This window comes from Micromys minutus, assembly GCF_963924665.1.
Source record: "Micromys minutus genome assembly, chromosome: X".
In the NCBI taxonomy this organism is placed as follows: Eukaryota; Metazoa; Chordata; class Mammalia; order Rodentia; family Muridae; genus Micromys; species Micromys minutus.
Genome location: NC_137970.1, coordinates 34,264,698 through 34,274,031, shown reverse-complemented (window position 1 = coordinate 34,274,031; position 9,334 = coordinate 34,264,698). Strand labels below are relative to the sequence as shown.

The 9,334-nt window shown below is 37.5% G+C and overlaps 1 pseudogene across 1 annotated transcript; it reads right to left on the bottom strand.

The window, feature by feature from the left end:
- Positions 1 to 5,831: 5,831 nt before the first annotated feature.
- LOC308415383 (TLR adapter interacting with SLC15A4 on the lysosome-like) lies at positions 5,832 to 6,725 on the bottom strand (annotated as a pseudogene). The gene has a single exon. The product of its transcript is annotated as a TLR adapter interacting with SLC15A4 on the lysosome-like (transcript).
- Positions 6,726 to 9,334: the final 2,609 nt, after the last annotated feature.

The window sequence follows — 9,334 nt, the reverse complement described above, 5'->3', positions numbered from 1 at the left end:
CATTCTTCAGTGACATGGCTAAAGTTATGTGACTGGACTTAAATCCATGCTGAAGGAACTCCAACTACTTCTACACTACCCAGAGTGCTTAGTTGGCAGGGTACTAGTCATAATTCTATAATAATCATAGGGCTGAAGCACAAAGCAAGAAAACAAAGTGATACATGAGAGCTGCAGATGCTGAATTCTAACAAATTGCAAAAAAAGGAATTTTTTTCATAATTATTCAATTGACCCTAAATAATTGTTACACAGGTCTCACTACACTTACTGTGCCTTTTTTATATGTTATTGGGGGTTGACTTAGGTCCTTGCACAGTGCTAGGCAAGTAACTGATCTACCCCTGAACTATGCCTTCAGCCCTTTTTATTTTTTTTCCATGCATCTGTAAGATCCCAGTTTAGAAATCAATCTGTCATCCCTCCCTCAGCAAATGCTCCTACCTAGACTGTGCCTTCTTTAAAATACATTTGAACTACCACCTATCCTTGGAAGTTTCTCTTTTGACACCAGGTTCCTCCCCTGTCTGGCATCCAACTAGCATACCTCCTTTCCAATGCTCACCATGCTTGCATTGACTTTATTGCTCATCTTATTCTGTTTATACTGTCTTGCCAAGTTCTTAATTAAGAACTGGCTTTGCTACATTTTTGCAAGTTACCATCTAGGTCTCTTCAGTAGTGTGTTAAATCTGCAGAGAAGAGGTACTTATTCTCTGTTATACACATGCATTATATCTTTGCCAGACATGAAACACTGTGATCCAGTTTAAAAAAAAAAAAGAAAAAAAAAAAAAAAAACACCAAAATACAACAGCAAATAAATGCTCAGTGAAAAATAACAAACCATTCAGTTTTGTAACATCATACCTCAATAAGCAAAATAAATTATCTATGATAATTTATTATATATTTGTTTTGCCTATTAATAAGCCCATTTCTTCAATTAGTTTATTTCCTGGAGAAAAAACATCAGTGACATTTTTTTTCTAGTCACGATTATCCGATTCTTATAGATTGTTCTTCACTTTAATCAGAAGATGAAGTATCCAAACATAGCTATCCATTTTTCAAATAGACATCACATGCTATGTCCAAGTGGGGTTTAGGGTATAGGGAAACATTAATAGACTAAAGCTTATGTTCTGGGGAGAAGAAGGTATAAAATAAGTATATAAGGAAATAAACTAACATAACTGTTATCAAATTAATGAATTGGCCACACTTGAAGTAGAAAACACTAAAAGAAATGTGCAGAAGACAGCAACCACGGCTGGTGTGCAGGTCTATAATCCTAACTACCTGGGAAACTAAGGGAAAAAAATGAGTTAAAGGCCTAACTTGACTATGAAGTAACTTAAAATTCAACCTGGGCAAATTGTCAGGCTCTAAGTGAGAGGCATAAAGAAACCTAAAATGTTTAGAGAATAGACCTCAGTGGTCAAGTGTTTTCCTAGTTTGTATGAGGCTCTGCCTGGGTTTCATACTCAGGAACAAGGGGGTGGGGGGAATAAATTAAAAACCAGGTCTTCTAGCTAGGCATATCTTACTTGCAATTTGAGCTCTGGAATGACCAGTGGATTACAAACATGAGTTCAAGAACTTCCTGGGCTCCATAATAAAAATAACAACAAAATAAATACTTACAGAACTTTAAAACTAAATGAAACAGAATTCAAATTCATTTCTACCACCTACTGTATGCTTTTGAACAAATTATGTAATTTCCCTTATCTTGGCTGGCTCATCTTTAAGGAAATAGAAGGTCTCTCTACCTTCAGGTTATTAGGAGAATTACATCATTGACAAAAATGTTTAACATGGTATAGGTACAAAGAAGGCAATTAAGGCATAGTAGTTATGATTATAATGATGTATTGAAACTAGTGAATAAAATTTCCAAGTGATTATTTCAAAATAAGATTTTCTTGCATGATAGCATATGATATAAAAATACATTCTTTCACTTTAAATATTCAAATGCAGAAGATCCTAAAAGATTGTTCAACTCAAACCCCTCTTTCTGAGAGTGAAATTTTCATTGCCACAGAGGCCACCGAATAGACATCACATTCATGCCTAGAATCAGGCTTATGAAGACTCACTGTGTACTTCCAATCTGGAACCTGCCCTCATTTTTAGCTCAAGGTATGCACCTTGATGTTAGATACTTGATAACAAAAGCCTGCTTTATTGTTTTGAAAGACACCCAAATTGGGGAAACCCCTCACTCTAGTACCGGGAGAACACAAATCCAAGAACTCACAGAGAAACCATCTTGCTGCAATCAGGCAAGAGGTTTATTGGGGGGAAGGGGGAAGGCCAGAGCTCTGGGGACAACACATATCTCATGCAGGATATTGAGGAGTCAACCCCGAAGTCAATTAGGGGGACATATTTATAGGGAAAATTACATAGGCAGTTAGTAACAAGCACATAAAAATTTCATTGATTTATTAAAACTGGCACTCTCTGTCTGCTTTTGAATATGATTCAACTTCAGGCCATAATGTTTTGGTGCACAATGACCTTCATACTTGTTTTCCTCAGGACTGAAGAGTCAGACCTTGTCGAGACCAAGTGGTCTGCGGCTTTTATTTTCAGCCTTGAAACATAATTGTCCTCAAGGCAGGGTTAGTGGGGCTAGCTTCTTTCAGTTTAAACTTGGAACTATTTTGAACAGTCTCACTCTCTCTTGTGATCTCTGGATTTGCTTCCCTAATTTCCTCACAGATGGAATCTATTCTCCATAAGCATGCTCCCAATGCCCCCCCCCCTTTTAAAAAGATTTATTTATTTATTATATGTAAGTACACTGTTGTTGTCTTCAGATACACCAGAAGAGGTCATCAGATCTCATTACAGATGGTTGTGAGCCACAATGTGGTTGCTGGAATTTGAACTCAGGACCTCTGGAACAGCAGTAAGTGCTCTTAACCACTGAGCTTTAAGATTTAAAAAAAATAAAAATAAAACATGCTAGATATGATGGTGTATGCCTTTAATCCCAGAACTGGGGAGGCAAGGACAGGTGGATCTCATGTGATCTCAAGGCAGCCTGGTCTGCAGAGTGAATTTCAGAACATCCAGAGATCCTGTCTCAAAAAAGCAGGGGGAGGGGATAGAAAAATGCACACTAAACTTTGAAAGGCACCAATGTTCTTTTGCTTCTAGATCACTGATGGGCTGGAAGGAGAAGAGAATCTTTGGGGACAGATGTCACAACTTGGAACTGAGCATTCGCCAAAGCATAAATAGAAAGGTGCCATTCATGCAAAGTTTATCAACCAGCCCACCACCACCATCACAGCTGCCTATTAGAATGCCTGAAGCAGGTCAGATGGCCCAACATAATTCAATTGTACTGTATGCAGCTATTGTGCAACTCTAAGAAGTTACTAAACATACTAGACCAAAACAAAAGAGACTCAGGTAGACATTAGAACAATCAGTTCCTGTGTGGCCTCCATTTCAATAATGCTAATAAGCAGACGATCCCAATGCAAGGAAAACATTACATCAGTTCAAATTTCACACTGGAAGACAGTTGGCTCTACCATGTTTTGCCCACAATTCATGTCTTCATCTACACACAAACTTTCCTGTTTGCATGAGCATAACACAGTGAAGCAGAGTGCTGAGCTCAGACAAAAGGGTGCAACATTTAAGGAGGAAGTTGAATCACCCTTGTCTGAGTGACCTTATGGAACCAGTTAATAACTTAGGGGCCAAAAGTCTTCGTCTGACTCTAGTGTGCACAGGGCCAGTTGCAGGCAGCACCTTTAGGAAGCTTCCTCCATGTCCACATCCTTTTATAACTGCTGGACCATTTCTTCCTCCAGCTGCTTTCCTTTGCCTGCAAGAGGAGCCCAGATAAGATGGATGTTCTGCTTGAACTCTTTGGTGTCCTGAACCTTCTGTAGCTCTTTGTTTTTCTTCAACCTGTTCATTATTTAGCCTGACGCTTCTGTTTGATCTCTTCAACTCTCCTCATTGCATCTATAATTTTATTCCACAGCTCTCCCTGGTATTTCACAGGCTCCTTTCTACATTTTTCAAATTCAAATTAGTTGTCCACCCATGAGCTCTTTGCCTGCTGTTTGGCAGAAGGCTTTACTCTACCTGATCTTGGGTGGGTTCCTCTTCCTCTTGAAGTTCTTATGACACTTGGATTTGCAGAACAAAACACCTTGCAGTCCTTGCCAGACGAACTTCATGTCACATCATGTCATGGCCTGGAAAACACTTGTCGATCCTCATGTTTACCCCGTGGGCGACCCGGAGCCTGAGAGGAAATCCCCAATGTCCTTTTGAAAGCCTGATTCTTGACAACCCTGAGTCGAGTATGGGTAAGACACTGTCATTAAATGGGTTGGGCAAACATAGCTGCAAACAGTCAGATGGTAAAAAGGAAAATTAGGCTTTGTTGCTCCATATGTTCTCCTCCATGTCTGTTCGACCAATCTTATGTAAAAGCAGCCACAGAGCATACAAAATATAAACAAACAAATAAATAAAATCTAGTAGGCAGCATGGGCTATGGGAACTTGCCTATCATGAGCAAGGCCTTGATATAGTGGTATATTCCCTCGATCCTCCTAGGATATGGGAGGCACAGGTGTAATCTCTGTGCATTAGATACCACCTGGTCTACACTGGGAGTTCCAGGACAGCTATAAAGAGACCCTTCATTGAAAAAAGTAAAGGAGCAAAGAAAAAGAAAAAAGAAAAGAAAAAGAAAAGGGAAAAAGAAAGCTTATATTTAGCTCACAAGAGTCCAAAGCTATAAAAGTTAGATTTGATGAATGGGTGATAGTTTTCCAATTCCTGAGTTGAATAAAATATTAAAAGAGTAAAACACATATAAAGCTACTGTTTTATTAAACAAATATACAGAAATTAAAATTATAGACTTTTTAGTCTCATGTGGAGCATGCAAAAGACCATTTTTTTTCTGGCTTCAGGTCAGAAGAACACATGAAAAAGGAAAATGGGGGAAAACTATTCATAATTCCTTTTGAACATTGCAGCACCATGAAAATCACACTCAGCAAAATAAAATGTTTCAGTGTTTACAGTTTGGGGTTTTCTGTTAAACAAATGCTATCTCTATCTCTAAATAGAATTAGTAGAAGTAAGTCACTGTCTTCTGGCTGTACTTTTTCACTTAAAAACACACCCAGGTTTGATGGAACATGCCTATAATACCAGCACTTGTGAGATACAAGCAGGAAGGTAAGTAATTCAACATCATAGGCTATATATGGATTGCAAAACCAACCTGAGCTAATTGGACCTTGCAGAAAAAAAAAAGTTTAAACCATGTTGAGATTTGTTTGTTATTCATTTAATATTTACAAAGAGTATACCTAAATGACTTGCTGATACAGCATAGAGGAAAAAAGACACAATCTTTTACTTAGAAAAATCTGAGGGAGGCCACCTGAATTTAACAGCCTTCTTGTAGTCCATTTCTCTCCAGAAGAAACAGGTGTTTAATTCCCAATTCTCAAATCAGTTGACTTTCTAGTTTGCCATAGTGTTTCCTTTTGTTCCTGAACTGGCTTATCTTCCAACTTTAGTACTCCTAAAATTAAATCACAATACCTTCTCTCTGTCATCATTTTTATTTTTGCTTTTACTCTATATAAACTTACTCTTGAAATCATTCTTGTTCTTCTGCTTATACCTTTTCAGGTTGTAATTTCTCAGTCTCTCCTTCATTAGTTATTAATTCCATTCATTAATTCCCTCCATCACATTCTCTAATCAAATGAATAAAATATTCACTTGGGATTGATAGGAACTGGGGGAATTGACAGGTGTCTTCTCTAAGGGGTTATGTTACTATACTGAGAAATATGTAGACTGGGGGCGCTGATCTCAGATGATACCAACTGCAATATGTGGCTAATAATTATGTCCTTGACTTTTGAAGTGTCCAGGTTCTTCTCTTTAGACACTTGAAGATAACTCTGATCTACATTTGTCATGATGAATTCTGATGCCAGAATCTGGGTAGGAGAACAGTCATGAAACACAATGCTCATAATATATTGCCTATACAACTCCACCACCTTCTGCTCCAGGTACTCACTGAGTACTGCATTTGAAATAGGCTTCTGCATTTGCAGACTGCTTTTCTCTTTGATGCTGTTATCCTCCATTAGGATGAGTATCACTGGATAAGTCTGAGGGGAAGTTCAGTGAGCTGAGCACAAATGGAATCCCCCTTGGACGAAGAAATCTCAGATGGCTTTGGCAAAGGACCATCTTCAAAGCTGCTCTTGGAAGCAAAATCTGCCATCACTGAGTTAATGGCTATCACCTGTCCTCATGAAATATATACGTCATTGTAATTTTTGCAATTACTTTTTCAAGAAGGTGGAACCAAGTAATCTCCCTGATCACATCTCTGCATATCTCAACTGTAGCTAAGGTTGGACTTTCAGATACAGGGTTAGAGTTTGTCTGCAGCACTGTTCTGCTCTGGCTTCTGCTGTGCTAACTTGTTCTTGCATGCACTGATAAAATAAACTTCCCAGAGGGTTTTCTGCTCACATAAAGACTTTGAACTTCTGTTTCATCCACAGAGGAATATAAAAGAGCAGCAACAGAATTTTTCTCTTTGCCCTGGTCCCCAGCCACTGGTTCATTATAAGATGCACAATTTCGATGAATGTCATTGCAGTAGGTAATCCACTGAGATATCCTTCTGACAGCATTCTGAAAAGAGAATTCATGAGAAATAGTGGGAGAAAAGAAGGCTAGAAAAATTAATTCAGAGTTGCTATATGAAAAAATGAAAGATGATAAATCAATTCATTCACTCACCAGACCATCACTCACTGTATACTATGCCTATGGTATATGCTGGAAATACAAAAATAAAAGGCTATAACTCATCCTTCTCTTATGGAATAAAATTGGATACACATAATCTCAACATTATAATACTGGGGGTTGTAACAGTGGTAGGCACAAAGGTAGCATAAAGAAAAGGACCCTAACATAGCCAAGGTCATAAAAGGAAGAAGCACAAGATATGGCTTAAGGTATGGGACCCAGCAGGTCAAGTTTGAAGGGTAAATTGAAGTTGGGGATAAGAAGATACTGTGGCATGGCCTGTTCACTACAAAAAAAAATCTGAGAAGAAATGCAACTGGTACAATAGCGTGCAATTTGATTACAAAGAGATTTGGGAATTGTACAAAACATTGTTTTGCACAGAAAAAAAGTGGAGATATTGCTATCTGGAGAGCTACCTGGCTAGTGTGTTATGAGAAAAAAAAGATTGAAGAAATATGTGGCAAATTTTACTAAAACAAGAACTGTAACTGTAAAAAAAAAAAAAAAAAAAAAAAGAAAAGAAAAAAAAACCCCTCAAACCTGGGGCCTAGATAGCAATCATGATATAGGAAGAATTCTAAAAGTATTTGGTATGTTAATTAAACAACTGACAAGAATTTTGAAACTAATTTATTAGTAATAAATTATGAAAGAACAATTTTCCCCTACCTTTAAAGGCTATGTTGGATTTTTCTTTGTATTCCGCTCATCACAGAATATATCCTAGAAATGTCTATACTCAATAGAATTTGAGCAATGGGCAACAGTGAGAAGACCTGGTTGTATATGATTGATCTCAAGGGCCGGGTTACTGAACCAGACTTGCCAATTTGATACTGAAAATAAAACGTCAAAAGAAGCATCCTTTTTTAAGGTACATGATATTATGCTTTTCCAGTTTCAGCCTTTTTATATTCATGTAGTTTTCCAAATAACTAAGATGTTGCTTTTAAAAATGCATAAAGGTAATGTTATAAGTATTTGTATTTATGGAATTATTTTTAAAGTTTATTAATCAAATCCACCAGCTGCCTAAATGTAGGCAAAGTTAATATGCAACAGAAAGGTACAAAGCTAAGTTTTCAACTAATCTGTGAATAGTAATAGAGATAGGAAAGAAAGTACCTCATGCTGCAGCTGGACTTGGTAATGTTTTCTTTTTCTCCAGGAAAATGTATTTCCCTTTATTATTATTATTCCTTACCACTTTTTTTAAAAGAGGGATACATTTACAGATTTTAAAGCATTTTAGCATAAAATTATATGAATAATTTTGTCAGTACTTAATTCTTTAGAGGTAGCATGCATAGAAATCCCACTAATTACCATAATCATGAAGTACATGTAAGACAGAACATAACACGGAAACAGATTTCTTATTGGGTATAGATTAAGCATAATGATCAGTGAATATCAAAATTGCCACATGGCTATTATCTTAGCTTTTCGCTTATTAATGATTTGAGGACCAGGTGTACCACACTTTGAGAGGGTGCTGTAGATTGTTTTTTCCCTAAGAAGGACTGAGGCTTTCTTTCTTTTTTCTTTTTTTTTTTTTTTTTTTTTTTTTTTTTTTTGGCATTTGTTTTTCTTGAGCTTAGTATAGTCTGTGAGTTGTTTCTGGGGTGTTCAGAGCTTTCTGGGGTTAGCATCCCACTATTAGTGACTGCATATTATATCTGTTCTTTTTTGACTGGGTTATCTCACTCAGGATGATATTCTCTAGATGCAGCCATTTTCTTTAGAATTTCGTTAGGCCATTGTTTCTGATAGCTGAGTAGTACTCCACTGTGTAAATATACCACAATTTTTGTATCCATTCATCTACTGAAGGACATCTGGGTTCTTTCCAGCTTCTGGCTATTATAAATAGGGCTGCTATAAGTATTGTGGTGCATGTGTCTTTGTTATATGTTGGAGCTTCTCTGGGGTATATGCCCAGAAGTGGGATAACTGGGTCTGCAGGTAGTACTATGTCCAATTATCTGAGGAACAGCCAGACTGATTTTCAGAGTGGTTGTAAGTACCAGCTTACAACCCCACCAACAGTGGAGAAGTGTTCCTCTTTCTCGACATCCTCTCCAGCATCTGCTGTTATCTGAATTTTTGATCTTAGCCATTGTGACTGGTGTGAGGTGGAATCTCAGGGTTGTTGTGATTTGCATTTCCCTGATGACTAGGGATGTTGAGCACTTCCTAGATGCTCTTCAGCCATTCAATATTCCTCAATTGAAAACTTTTTGTTTAGCTCTGTACCCCATTTTTAATAGGGTTGTTTGATTCTCTGGTGTCTAACTTCTTGAGTTCTTTTTATAGCTTGGATATTAGGCCTCTATCAGATGTGGGGTTGGTAAAGGTCTTTTCCCAATCTGTTGGCTGCCATTTTGTTTTCTTAACAGTGTCCTTAGCCTTACAGAAACTTTGCAACCTCATTAAGTCCCATTTGTCGGTCTTTGACCTGCTATTCCAGTTTCCCACCATCTAT